Here is a 15770-nt window from a genome sequence, read left to right on the forward strand (position 1 = left end):
AGTAAAAACGCAGATACTTTCATATAGACATTGTTGTCTTAATGCATAAGCTCACAAATGAATGACAATGGCGTCAGCGGTGGGGATAACAGTAGTCAGTTTAAAGTAGTTTATCAATAATAACACTCTGTGTTCCTTGGATTCAAGTTTGAATAGAGGTAGGGTAGAGGACAGATGCAGGTACTTTCCTTTAAATCTTGTATTATTTATTTTGAACTCACATATTGTTCTACTTGGCGTCAGCGGTGGGGATAACAGTAGTCAGTTTAAAGTAGTTTATCAATAATAACCTTCTGTGTTCCTTGGATTCAAGTCTGAATAGAGGTAAGGAAGTAGACAGATGCAGGTACTCTCCTTCAAATCTTGTATTATTTATATTGAACTCACAAATTGTTCTACTTGGCGTCAGCGGTGGGATTACAGTACTCAGTTTAAACTGATCTAACAATGCTTTTCCTTGGTGCCTTAATTGGTTTCAGTATGAAGGAACGTATAGAAGAGAATATACAGATGCAGATGCCTAAATATAGATCTTGTTTTCTTTATCATTACCTTGCAACATTGCTCACATTGGTGGCAGCGGTTGGGATCACATTAACCAGTTTAAACTAGTTTGACAATGACCTTTATAATAGTATCTGCTCCAGATAGTGTAATGAGCTCACCTACTTAACTCTTCATGTCAAAGTTCAGAGGTGTTGTCAAGAGTAGCATACGTTACAACTACTAAATATTGACATATTTACCTAAGGTATTTTTTGTAGGACCACCAAAGAATTAGGTCTTTTTTTTAAATAATGCAAACATGGTAATGTACTTTTTTAACAAGTCACTTCTTGCTATGGCTTCAGAGAAGTGAATATTCAAGCGGTCAGTCGAATGTTCCTCTCAAAATAGTCCTACTCATAGGGTAATCTCATACGTTACTAAAGGAATGCGCATCTGGACACCTTTCTAATAGATCGTCCCATCGAACATGGTCCACTGCTCGTGAGCGGTGAATCAAGTTTCCATTATTTTGACGTTATCTATTATCTGAAACCCCCTGATCTGGTGTGTAGCGAATCTGGGCCCCGGCTGATCTAGCGAAAAGAAATCCGGACTCCTTCGTTGGTGTAGCGAATCTGGATCTCCGGAATAGCGTTGCGACTCTGAACCAAATCCATCCCATCCTTACTCTAGTGCATTGAGTAGGGACCCCTTTACTCTCCTGTAGCGAAGTTGGACGTCTTCTCCGCTAGGATCGAAACTGGAGCCCTGTTTCTGGTGTAAAGCGAAATCTGGACCTACCGTAGCCTGTTTTCCAACAGGAGAGTGCCGTGATTCTGAAAGCTTGCTCCATTCATGAAGGTTCTAGCCAGCAAATTCACGACCTAGGTCTTATTTTGGTTTTTGGCTATATCGCATAATCAACATATTTTGCATTTGTTCATCACAACGCGGTATTTTTCAATTGTTGAACAACTGGCTTACATCTCTACTAAGTTTGTGCAAACTTACACACGTGGTGTTGTCATAAGAAGAGTGAAAAGACCCAAGTATCAACCCCCTTGAACGCTCTCGGCTCCGTATATAGTCTCAGTGACTATGGATCTGATATTCTTGAGGAACGTTTGTAAGTTAAAATAATCGCCAGATTACTTATCTTTTTTTACGGTAGTGTCTTCTCAAGTTTGCTTTGGACGCCATTTTGGTTTTCTAGGAAAGATAGTGTAAGCATGACAACGGGTCACATGTCAATCATACCATTTCTATGCATCACGGTATTATAAAAACGAGGCGCAGTGTAGGATATTTTAACATGATGTAGCTCTCGTCGCGGAAGATGAGTAGTCTATATTAATAGTCGTAAAAACTGAAGAAAACGGACAACAAATTATTGAGCAAGTTTTATATTTCATCATCATCTATTATCTCGCATTATCTCTTCGTCTCTTAGAGTGCAAACTAGTTGTGAGATTTAATTCTTCAACATAAATTTCATAGGGCAGTACAGAAATAGTACAACTTTGAAATCATTAAAACAACCCTACAAGGCTATAGTCTAAAGTCCTTTATAGTGTCTCTTCCAGGCCCTTACAAACAGGCCCTACCGAGACCTTGGATCCCTCATCACAACTTATGCACAACCTGTCACACAATTACAGCCAAATTAATCCCAATTCTTACAAGGCATACTTTCTACTTTTCATAACATGAAATTCAATTTCGTCATTTGCAGTCGTTTTTATTTTTCATTCGTAATTAATTTTATCAACAAAAAGTATGCCGGTATCCTGTGGTCCAATAATGAGAGCATTTGTATCACATTTGAAAACGAATAGTTGATGAATTGTCGCTCCTGAAAGGAAACCAGAAACGATGGTACTCTTAGTATATCTATAAACTATATCACCATTTAATTAATTGCTCTAAATTCGTTTCCTGATATCAAACTGGTTATAATAAGTTATGCCGATGAACCACGCATTAAATAATTTATTATTTTAACCTTAAATTTTATGATTCCACCAGCGATCGAAAATATAGCGTATAAAAACTTATATACAGGCAAATGGTATGAGAAATAAAACTACCACAAGTATCAATAATTTAACAACACTCACCGCCCGCAGAAGCCCTGCGCCGTTAACTTCTCATGATCTCATCATTTTATCTTCTGTCGCATACAGTAACCATGTTACGGAAAGAAGAAGGCTATTTGCCCGGAGCAACTCGGCCAGTGGCTTCGGGTATGACACCGTTAAGTTCAGCATCAAATATATTTCGTTCCGCTGATCATTTGGAAGTCTTGGTAAGTTTTCATGGCGAAAATTTTCTCAATAGAATAACCTTTTTTTATAATTTCTTTATATTTATTGAGATATCATGTTATTAATATTTGGCAATTTTTTTTCAAGAAACATGTTTTCAAAAGGTTACACTATACTGTGTTTGCTTTTTATTTCCATTAGGACATATAATCTACATATATAATCTCTATATAACATTCAGAATGAAAACATCAAAGATGGGTTGGACTGTTCTCAGATGTCAACATTGTTGTAACGGGCAAAATTGGGGAGCAACATTTATTCAAAACGACTGCGTGGTAGACTAGTAGTAAGATACTTATCCATTGTCTGTTTTTAGCTGGAAAGAACATGAGTTCTTCCCATTTATTTCCTGGATTATTATAAATCTCTGTATATAATATTTGCTGACTCCTGTCGTTTCGGAAATTAATGATTTTTAATTAGGTTACCAATGTGTAGAGATAACATAGGTGCATGTGGACTTTCGTTTGTCATTAAAAACTCTTTTTACTATTTGTCATTTTTTTTTGGTAGTTTTTAATTGTTTTTGTTATTTGGGAGTGAGGAGGTGGCGAGAGGGGGGAGCTATATTTGATAAATATTCATTTAAAATGGAGTAATGTAAGTAACCACAAAATTAGAATATTATGGAAGCCTAGCGAGTGAAGGATACAAACCGTTTAAATTAACAACAATCAAGTTCCATCTTGCCTAATTCATTGGAAATTCTTCAGGAAATGCCTCGGACCAAACAGTTTTTTTTCTTCAATAGTATTAATTTATAAATGTGTTCAATGTATCCATTTATCAGTCATTTCTTCTTTTCTAGTCAAAATGTATTATTTGGGCTAAAGGTATCCTCGGTTGCGAGAATGTAAAGGGGGCAGCAAACAACAAAATCATTGTACATATTTCATGTTATTATTATTATTTATTTCATTTTTATTATTTCATATTTTCACTATATATATATATATATATATATATATATATATATATATATATATATATATATATATATATATATATATATATATATATATATATATTAATAGTGAAAATATGGAAAATAGGAGTTTTCATGAAAACAAAAACTTTATGACAAAACCTATTTATTTTCAATATTCAATGTTATGAATCTATTTTCGGAGTCGTGTAAAAAAAATTGAAAAAATGCTAGGATTGTTTTCGATTAACACATGTTGTTAAACCTAACCTCGCATTATGGCGTCCAAAGAGAGGTGGCACCAAGATAATTATTTTCTCCTTCAGTCTCCTTCAGGGCAAGGTCACAGGTTTTGTGTATCTTTGCCCCCACATATTTCACCGCTATATTATTTTTCATTTTCATAACATTCATCGCGCCTCTTCACACCTCACCCAAATAACCTTTTTTCTTAAGTTTAGTCATCACTTTTGTCATCAAATAAAATACCACCAGTTTGTGTAAAAAAAAAGAAGGAGCTCATCAGATAACTGTCTTCTTTTTTTACTTTCTTTTTAAGTTGATATTAGAAATAATTTAAATCCGACCACAAGGATTAATATGTTGGCGATCATGTTATGGCCTGTTGCTAAGGTGTCATGGTCAATAGGTCTAACTTTGTGACATCTTGCAAAAAATTGACAGAAGGCTAGCTGGAGATTTTAATGAAACTTATTAATGATTGTATTATAGTGCTTTTGAAAAATCTTGGCATCTAACATAAAACCGCAAAGCAACGCCTCCATAATTCAACATATTTTTTTTCAATATAATATTTCGTATGACTATATGTATTTGCAATTTAAGAAGCGTTGACTCAACTAAAGATAAGGTATCAATCAATGGGTACATATATACGTGTGAAAGATATACGGCCATCATTTAAGAAAAGATGTCGTGCATTCCGTAAATATTACAAGGTTCAAACCAACTGCAGGGTGACCTAAGAGTTGGTGGTACAAATACACTATTTTTCTAACTACTACTTTAATACAACTAATGAATACTATGTAACATTATAATATCATCATATGCATACATGTATACAATGAAACGTATAACTTAATCGCAATCTTCAATCGCAAACTGTATACAGCGAAATAAAACGATACCATTATATGGCAACTTGTACGGGTTAATCTCTGCAACATGTGCCTTGATATATACGGATCAGTATATGTGTTCAATGAATATTCAGTGATGTGTTAAACATACCAGAAGCTAAAAAAAATGCCCTTCCCTGCCCATTCCCTCCAAGCCCATAGTCACCCTCCATGGTACGTAGTTTTCTACTTTTTAATAAAACTGTTATTTGAGAAAATATTCAGCCTTTAGCTTTTATAGAAATAAAATCTTGAAAATACACAGATATAACTCTACCACTCAAAGCAAGCACCCGTTTGAACATGTCTCGAAACTAACAAAATGATTATTTTTATGTTTTCCTTAACATATAATAATAAAATATTACTGTTAAAATATAAAAATATTAAGGAATATTTTTATCCAGCGTCCACGAATTGGAAAAGTTTCAATATTATTGGTAAATAAGTTCGTATGGTGATAGATTATAAATTGTTCATGCTGATGATACATAGCTTCATGTTCACCTTTGATCCATAATGATCTTTAACTCGCTATATGAAAGATGGAATTGTGTATTCATGGGGTTAGATTGTGAATGTGCATATAATTAATAAGTTAAATGATTATAAGACAGAGGGTAATTGTTTTACAGTCGGTCTAGGGACAGATGTGAAGTTAAAGACTCTTTTCACTTCTGATCGGTGATAAAGAGCGAATAAATTATACTGCCATTACTCGAATAATAAAGGAGCGGCATTGGTTACCTATAAATGTACGCACAGAATACATAATTCTCATTTTGGCCTTTCGTGCTATTCAATTTAATACCCACAATTACATATGTGATATCTTGCTTAAAAAAAACTCAAAATATGTAATAAAGATCACCATATCTTAACCAGCTTCATGTTCCAGTGTCTCGATTGATCGGGTATCGCAGCTTTCATCATGCTGCCCCCCCTCCCACCCCCCCGTTTCTGGACTCACGTGATCAGTTTAAGAATCGTCTTGAAACTCATCTTCTCCACATTGTTATTTATAGATGTTTCGTTTTTGTCATCACCTTATTATTATTATTATTGTTATTATTATTAGTGTTGTTGTTGGTGTTATTGCTATTATGATTATGATTATTATTATAATTATTATTATGATGATTATTATTGTTATTATTTTTGTTGTTGTTGTTGTTTTATTATTATTAATATCATTATTATTATTAAGATTATGATTATGATGATGATAATGATAATGATTATGATTATGATTATAATTATTACAATTATTATAATTATTATTAATATCATTATTATTATTATTATTATTATTATTACATCATCTGGGAGTTTTAAACGGTGTCACCTACAAGTATAGGTTTAGAGTGAATGTGACGCAGTTCCACCCCTAGCGTATCCTTGACCCTATAGAAATTACCCGTTTCATCGGGATAAAAACACACAACCACACTTTTATTTTATGATTATGCAAAACTTTTCCAGTATTTATGATAACATAAGCTAAGACAAAACCCGAAAGCCAGTCTTAATTTCTTGAAGAGGATAATATGTCACCACGTACAAGAACGTTTTAAATTTTTATGACAACGCCAGTGAGTCTTTCAGTTCTGATGAGGATAAAACTACAAAATATCCATCTGAAATAGAAAGCTTGCAAGGAACATTTTGTGACGTGCCAAATACGCCAAGATAAACCGAAACCATTATTTTTCCTTTTTTTTTTTTTTAGGCTTTTCAGCATTTTTTCTTCTTTTCGTTTATGTCCTTTTTATTTCTATATACTTTATAAAGATATAGATAAACTATGTTCGATAAATTATTCAACTAAATTCCTTGCATAAGCATATATAGTCGGATTAAGCCTTGTATTATCTCTAACATAACCTTAAATTTTTAATATTTTTTTGACTGACGTCGCGTGATTAAGTCCTTTTTTTATTAAGATGGAAATTTTCTATTCAAGAAGCGTCCTAATTTACGGCATTTGCTATTTTCCATCGTTACATACACTGGAATATTGAATGTCAGTTACATCATAACGATTGTAGACTCTGCAACCAGCCGTTAGTATTATATACAAGTATAGTACCGGCTTTGCATGTCTCTTCCGCCACAGAAGATTCAAGTTACCTCCTTGTTGTCCTACGTAACGGCTTTGGTTATTGTTGTTTGCAATAAATATGACTATAGTGTGCTGAAGGGCCCTCTCTACTACCCACAATAATTTGCTGGTTTGGGCTGTAATCGGAAGATGATCATTTTTTAAAACATGGGAGTGGAAAAGTTACCCACGTGTTACATATATAGAGCCTAAGTCTGTATTATACAAAATCATTTAATCCATCCGCTCCGTCGATTAGCTCTGAAAATTGTAGATGTATTTTCCGAAAGTCTGAAAAAACATTTCGCGATCCACCGAAAACTTTTTACGACCCCTCTTTGCAAGGTTCGCACCCCCTGTCGCACTGCAGTAAAATATAGGCTACCATTTTTCTACAGTAACTCGCAATAGCTTATATGCCATAGGTACTTACATAATCACATGATATAAGCTTATAAAACACTGAGATATGCGGTTTACGGTATGGTTTACTACAATATAACGGGGCGTACTACAGTAAGATGCCATAGTATCTACCGCAATGTAAGATACAGTTCTAGACTAAGAATTAGAATATATATATACCGTACAGTAGTAAGAATACTACAGTAATGTGCCATTTTTTAACATGCCATAGCCTATACTACAGTAACATGCCATTCTACAGTAAGATGTCATAGTGTATACCGTAAGGAAAGATACGGTGCTAGACTAAGAATAAGAATATATATATATATATATATATATATATATATATATATATATATATATATATATATACCGTATGCCTACAGTAGTAAGAATACTACAGTATTGTGCCATTTTTTAACATGCCATAGCCTATACTACAGTAACATGCCATACTATAGTAAGATGTCATAGTGCATACATTAATGTAAGATACGGTGCTAGACTAAGACTAAGAATATATATATATATATACCGTATGCCTACAGTAGTAAGAATACTACAGTATTGTGCCATTCTTTAACATGCCATAGCCTATACTACAGTAACATGCCGTTCTACAGTAAGATGCCATAGTGTATACCGTAATGAAAGATACGGTGCTAGACTAAGAATTAGAATATATATATACCGTATGCCTACAGCTACAGTATTGTGCCATTTTTTAACATGCCATAGCCTATAGTACAGTAACATGCCGTACTACAGTAAGATGTCATAGTGTATACCGTAATGTAAGATACGGTGCTTGACTAAGAAAAAGAATTATAAACCGTACAGTAGTAAGAATAATATACAGTAATTTGCCATTCTTTAACATGCCACAGCCTATACTACAGTAACATGCCATAATACAGTAAGATACCATACTATAAAAGGCCATTATGCCACAGACCCCTCTCTATGTAGTAAGACGGCAGCACACAACACAAATATACGATCTTCGAATTTCTGTTCACAAAAATTCACTTTTAACATACTTAAGATACAATTTAAAGGACACTAATTATTAACGTTAAGTTATCAAGACCCCAGTCGATCACTGAAAGCTTAGGGGAAATAGGCAAAGAGTATCAAATTCGTTAACAAGAGAAATATATATTTTGTTACTTGAACTTTCTCGAATGGCAACCTCCAAAAGAGTCAGTAAAACAAATTATTATATTATAATATAATTATTATATAATAAATTATTATTATATATTTCGTTTCATGACTTTTCCATAAAAATCATTTAATTTAGTGGATTATTGAAGAAAACAAACCCAACCATCATTTATTTATCTTTGTGATAGAGATAATTACCAAGAATCACTTCCACAAACAGTTAAGGAAAATCGTGTTCCATAAGGCCTGAGACTTGATCAAGCTTAGATATGACATGAAATCGAATCTCTCAACTTGTTATGTTATTCTTTATGACACATGGTTATTTCCTGTAATGGAGGTGGGTTTTGCCAAAATGCTGACGCTACAAGATCGGACCCTGTTAACATAAATTAATGATGACATCACTTCCGGGTCATCATTGTTAACAGTCTATACCTTAAATTGACAATATGTAAAGAAACCCCAAAGAGGAGGTATATGGTTTCGGAATCCTAATGGCACTATATATGACATCAGTGATATACAACCAGACAGCTTTCAGACACGTCTATTTAAAGGCATTGAAGACTCGCCCCAAACTGCGTGCCGCCCTCTGATAAAATTATTTTTCCGTTGCTTGCAAGTGAAGTTTTTCTCTTGTCGCTACAAAATGCAGAGAGTAATGAAACGGTGATACCTTGTTATCTTTTTTATCTAGACCTGAGATGTCCATCGCTGCTATGTACACTGTGTTGTGTGTATTGACCGTATAGCTGCATGTATAGACTGTACACTAGTGTCTAATTACCGACGGTAGCAAGCCGTGTGTGTATTTTCTGGGATCCATGGTGGTTTCTAACACTTCTGTAACACCTCATTCGAAAATAGGTTAGATTACCGGCATAAGACGTTGCTTTGTGCGCGAGTCTTCTCTCCCTTTAAACTAGGATATTTCCCAAACGATGCAATATTTCTTTGGTTGTTTTGTGGAGTTGTTCTGCTCAAAGATTTCTGGCTATATCAGTTACAGATGATCATTGGGTTTATGTCCACTTTTACTTTGGATATTTAGGCAACAAGTTAATGCCATCTATGCTGCTCTCGGAATGGCAACATCCAATCAATTTATCCATTAATATGTTCATATGGTATTGGAAATGATATCACAGATTAGAAACATCAATAAAGAGCAATACGAAAATGTATGCAAAAGGCTATTTGCTTTAAAAGAGTCTTTTTGTTTTAAAGTTCATTCGACGCGCTGTGGACAAATGAAACTTTTCATGATATTTTCTTTTACATAGAGGGAATATAAAGATATAAAGTTAATTCTTAATTTGTTTCTAAAAAATATATTGTTTTGCCGATCACTATAGTGCAAGATATAAACCGGATTTCAATAATGTAAAAGAAATATTAAAAACACAACAAAGTCAATATGAAATACAACATATTTTGATTTGTATATGTACACAACATTGTGCTGTGTTACGTATCACACGCATCATGTTATGTATACATGTTGTCTTTACCTATGATTTCTTGCGTACGGTTCATATCAAGTTCAGTCGTTTGACATATTTTATATAGTGTTTGTATTTATCCTTTTATCTATATATATAAGCTTCTTTCCATGACTTTCTCTGCAGCATTAATTGCACCAAATATACCCGACAAGAAGAAGAAGCGAAGAATTGACTTAACAGAAACTATAAAAACATCACGACCTTATATTTCGTGTCATCCAAGTACCTAGAGATATAAATAGAGCTGTTCTATTCTTGCAAACTGTCATCGTTTCGAAGTTAAACATTATAAAGAAAAGTCTTGGACAACGAACTGGGTAGGCCTGAAAATGACCTAACATTGTTAAACCGTCTCTGCGTAGGTTAAACCACCCATTGAGACTTGAAATACGAGTACGGATAACTTCAGCGAATTCCAAGAAGAATTCTGTTGAATATCGATTGCATCAAGGCAAACGACAGCTGTGATACTCAATTGATATTTTAACTCCGACTAGAGCTATTATCAACGCTGTATCTATATACGTAACACAGACCTAGAAAGAAAAGAAGAACTTGGCAATCTGCCAAAAAAAAATATGGATGAGAGAGAGAGAGGTGGAGAGAGAGAGGACGCTATTCCATTACGCAGAGGACATGAGTATAACTGCAATTCCGAACTGGTTTACACGAATAACTTCATAACTGTGATGGTCAGAATGGTTACATAAGGTATATGATATTCAGTCATTATCGAACCCTTGATAATTAATACCCCAAACTTATAACTCATATTCACTTTTAAGCCACTACACAGATCGATATTTCCTTTAACCGCCACGTGGCCCACACTACCCCAATCTGCGACATAATGGCTGAACAAAACATTGTGAAATAAACAATCTACTTGAGATGCAGTTAGTTTTAAGACGCTGGGCAGTAACGTTATATATATATATATATATATAAGACTACATGTGGGAAGAAGCCGAGCGGCTTGCAACCTGATATGTCACGTTTAGTGGCTATCCACTTTACATGTCTAGCTCATTTTGTACTTTCCACAAATATAATTGCTATAAGTTTCATTTAAATTGCATTTTTTGCCATCTCACACCGTAGCAAAATTGGTATAATGTCTCCTGATGTAGTCTGTGAGATGCGTAAAGTAAGGATTACTTCATAACAACTATAGCTTATCTGAGCATTCCTATACATGACCTACCTTGACTGAAACTAAGCATCATAAACAGTTAAAATCATTTCTACCTTAGCTGAAGATTTGTTATCAATTTGTTTCTGAGGTAATAATACACCAGAACAAAAGTATATAGTCCCCTTTCTATTCCTACGTCCACCCATTCCCCATCCCCTCCATCCCCTCCTCAACCACCCCTCACACTTTCCTTTCAAATATTTTATAACACACATATTTCACCACCCATGTCATTTACAATTGGCACATAAAAGTTAGCATACGCATTAATGTATTCAATAGTTTCATATTTATCTCTATATATGTAACCGTATGTACTTATTGGTCATATGTTTTAATTAATATCATAAACATATGCTCCTTTAGAAAATCAAAATTAGTTCAATATGATTCTATACTTTATCAATCATTTCCCATCTCCCGTGGATGATCTTATACCAAAACAAACCAAAAACATCCCTGCAACGCGGATGAGAATATTGTAAAAAATTCTTGAACCGACCTGCAGACAAAACAATGTAGGCGGTTATACATTATGATTGTATCAAAGCATTTCGTCTTTCAAAGAGGGCTGGTTGGCCACGACGTCATGGAAGTCCACATGTTGACCTTACATAATGTTTTCCAATTTTCAAATAAGTGAGTAGTATCGAATGCATACGGTTTTGAGTTAGTTTAATAATCCCGAGATGGATTATAGAAAAAAGCGGTTTTGGCACGGTGACAAATTAAGAAATAGGGAGGGGGTGGGGGAGAAAGAGATAGGGTTTAGATATATCACGAATAGATAGTAAGGAATAGAAGAGAAGAGAAAAACGTGATCATTCTTTACAAAAGACGTCGACTATTGACGGGTAGTCTTTGAATAATGACGCCACTCTGTGCACGGTGGGAGAGCATAACATGACCAAGTGCCTACAGCAAGGTTTTTTTTTCATCTTAAAACTTTATCGAAACGGTGAGTTTTATTAAAATCGACGGGATAAAAATTAACTATAATGAAGGGATGAATTGCATTTGCACAAAAAAAAGTTGTCCTTTTATTTTACTTATTTGATAGGACCATGAACCTCACTGTTCCAGAAGAAATAGTGTCATAAAATGACCCACATTTTCATTTTCAAGAATGTTTCGAGAACATTGTTATCAGCGTCAAATTAAACATCACAGGAATCGTATGCAAGTTGCTTTCTACACGTGTTTATACTGTTTTATATATATATATATATATATATATATATATATATATATATATATATATATATATATATATATATATATATATATATATATATATATATATATATAGTTTTTTTTATAGAAGACATTCACAAGACCGTATAGACTACAAATGTAGGTCAATATAAGTTGTTGAATATGCCCGCAGGCGTGTCTAAACACTTTTTATCAATGTTGTTAAATGCTATAACTGAATAAATATTACATACAGACATACAGATTTTGGCAATTGCGACTGACTGAAATGGTATTTAGTTTACGAAGCTTAGCCATCACGAATGGCTTATTACCTACCATTCACGATGGGTGGCTATCAAATCGACATTTTCATACCTCAATTTGAATAAACACACACAATATTTTTACGTCATTGCTTGGTTCGGGGACATTAAAAACTGGTGATTTTACAAATTCGTTGTGTTGAGATGACATATCCACATACATGCATTCGACCATTGCACTTTTATCTACTTGAGAGTGTTCATATTTGACTATAATTAAAGAGTATTTATATAATAAGGATCCTACAAATAGTCTAAAACACGAGCGTAACACTCCCCCACCCCCACCCCACCCCCACCCCACCCCACCCCACCACACCTTTACCATTGCAGGTAGAATATAACAACAAAAACACTAGTGAAAAGCACATAAATAGCCTATAACATGTATGTGTGGTACAAAGTCCATTAACATTGTTTCAAACATTTTGCATCTAAGCACCGTTCTTCACATACAGTACTCATATAGGGTTCAATCTACATGTTGAGGGGGGGGGGACAAAAGTTGCCTCGAAACATTTCGGGCTAAATGGACCCTTTGCACATTCCGTATCACATAGGCCTAGTCCAGTTCTTGAATGTCTTACCTAGAAAACGGCACTTTCTAACGGTATATGTTTTATATCAACAATAGAGCACTTTTCAATTGCATTGCAATGTTCTTTTCTTTCACTTTGCAACAAAATAAAACAAAAACTGAGAAAACCAGACATTACTCCATGAGACTGAATTTACAAAAATGACTTAGGACAAGTCTAACATTTTGTAAGTATGTCGATGGGTTGACCCTAATCTCCTCTGGGCGTCGATTTTATATATAAAACCTACCCTCGGTCATTTCTTAAAGGTATATTGTTTATCATTGTTAAAATCAGCACGAAATCAAATGATGATGGGCCAGAAATATTTACGAGTCAGTGACGATTTGAGCAAAATAAATGGACAGGTCACAACCGGTAAAACCAACAACTACAAAACAGTATGACTTGTGGGTAAAATTAAAGTTAATTAGATGCAGGTCACGGGTCACCGTATCGCCTTTTATCTAAAGGTCATCGGCTTGCTCCAAGGTTCATCGCTGTTTAATATGACCGTGGGGTGATGCAATAGGTCAAACCGTTTAATGAAAGGAATGTAAGAGAAACGAATATTACAAAACAAAATGCTCGATACCTTGCTTCTAACTCCAAAGAAGTTTGGTTTAGAAATTCCTCTTTCCTTCTTATATTTTTTTCTTTGTTAGAAATGCCGGTAACCATAGTGACCGGTTGGGTGGCACATGTCCCCGAAAAGACGTTTCTTGTTTTTCGTTATTAATAACTTGTTAACACGTGAAAGAATGGAATATCATTTTAACCGGAAGTCGCGTACCTATGGACGGAAGTGTTAAAAAGAGAAATCAAAACGCCAGAAAACTCCACTTCCCGAACAGTTTCTTTTCGCCCGTTTGGGGGCTCATCAGGCGTAGGCAGGCATTGGATTTTGGACCTCGTGCCACAGACGTGAGTCCATACCATTCGGCCATAGTTTGTTTCTGGTGTCTTGGATGACACGAAAGTACCACATTTATATAGCCATTTCCTACTACCTGCTCCCGATGAATCCCAAAAGGACGAACCGGTCGTGATGTGGACTTTTTTTCTGGTTTTATTATTAATTTATTTTTATAACATACTTTTTTGGATTGGTAAACCATGATGAGAGATGTAATGAAACAAAGGCGAAAAGCTCCGCAGACGTGACATAAAATAAAATATTTTACAAGCCAGTTGGAACAATTTCCTAATGCTAACACCATTCTATACTGTCCTCTGATACCATGTTTTAAAGCACTCGTACTAGCAGTAGAGACAGTTTCAACCTTAAACCGATATAAAACAGTATATTCATACTGCTCATACTGTCAGTACAAATGCTTTGAATATGACATGGGTGAAAGTATGCATTATGGTCCAAACTGGGTGTGTTTTTCAATTTCTAACTTTACATAGAATTTCAATTTCTGTTGATCCCTAACTTAAGGGAGATATTTTGCTGATCCAAATGTATTCTTCTGTTAATGGTGGCACTGGTAAAAGAGCTAAGATTTAGGCTGAAATATGATGAATTTGGCTTGTGATGCATGCATGGCCCTCGAAAGGGTTTGTTTTCAAGAAAATAACATTGTGTTTTGGCGAAGTTTTATTATCGGGATTATTTCTGCCGTAATATATAGCTCTTTCAAAGCAATATATTTTAGTTTACAGATGGTTTATTCATTTATGCGTTTTGAATTTTTAGGTAGGAAACAGAAATGCCTCTGGTCACTACTTGTGGTCACTCAGTTTGGTCGGTCTAAGCACACACTGGTCAACTAGGTCGGTTGAAAACGTGCTCTGCTAAAATGGACCTAACGACGGGGTATTGATGGTCAGTTCATCCAATTATAGGTACTACAAGGGGCAGAACAAAACAGGAAAATATAAACAAGTTATTAATAGATATCAACGTTATTCTCTTCAACATTCACAAATAAAACGACCTCCTATAACTGCACTTATTGAAAAAGATGGCGCTAGATACATTTAGTAGAATACAAGTTGTTAATTAAGTACGTCTGGACCATAATAACTCCCTGGTTCTGGACATGATTCCAATCCTGACACATTTCACTGATGATTTAAATCTTTTTTAAGTTTCGCAATAATTTCGGAATAATGTTTCCACAAATTGAACAAATTTCGTAAAATATTTTCATGAAAGTACAAAAATATTTTTGTCTTGACGCACGGTAATTCACAGAATATTTTCCTTTCCTGTGAATTTTCGTCAGTTTTCGTTTTCTATGCGAAACGTGAAAGCATGGATTTAGGTGATGACCTTTGGTATTTGGAGGAAAAGACATCGGTTACTAATGACTGCGACGTTCTATATATATGCTAGCTAGTTTGGTTTGAATAGTTTACAGTTGTCAACAATTTCTTTGTCCACGTGGCAACTCGTCATTAT

At 34.5% G+C, this 15770-nt stretch overlaps 1 long non-coding RNA gene across 2 annotated transcripts in view; it reads left to right on the top strand.

Annotated features, from left to right (window-relative positions):
- Nucleotides 1-12412, top strand: part of LOC139975061 (uncharacterized) — a 47940-nt gene extending 35528 nt beyond the window's left edge. Inside the window, exons 1-3 of one of the 2 annotated variants that reach the window (XR_011795642.1) lie at nt 308-1615; nt 2673-2794; nt 10191-12412. This is a non-coding gene — a long non-coding RNA (uncharacterized lncRNA). Of the gene's footprint in view, nt 1-307; nt 1616-2672; nt 2795-10190 lie in introns of those variants that run through there. The other variant, XR_011795641.1, reaches the window with a different exon arrangement.
- The last annotated feature ends 3358 nt before the right edge of the window (nt 12413-15770 follow it).

Source organism: Apostichopus japonicus, chromosome 10 (assembly GCF_037975245.1).
Source record: "Apostichopus japonicus isolate 1M-3 chromosome 10, ASM3797524v1, whole genome shotgun sequence".
Classification (NCBI taxonomy): Eukaryota; Metazoa; Echinodermata; class Holothuroidea; order Aspidochirotida; family Stichopodidae; genus Apostichopus; species Apostichopus japonicus.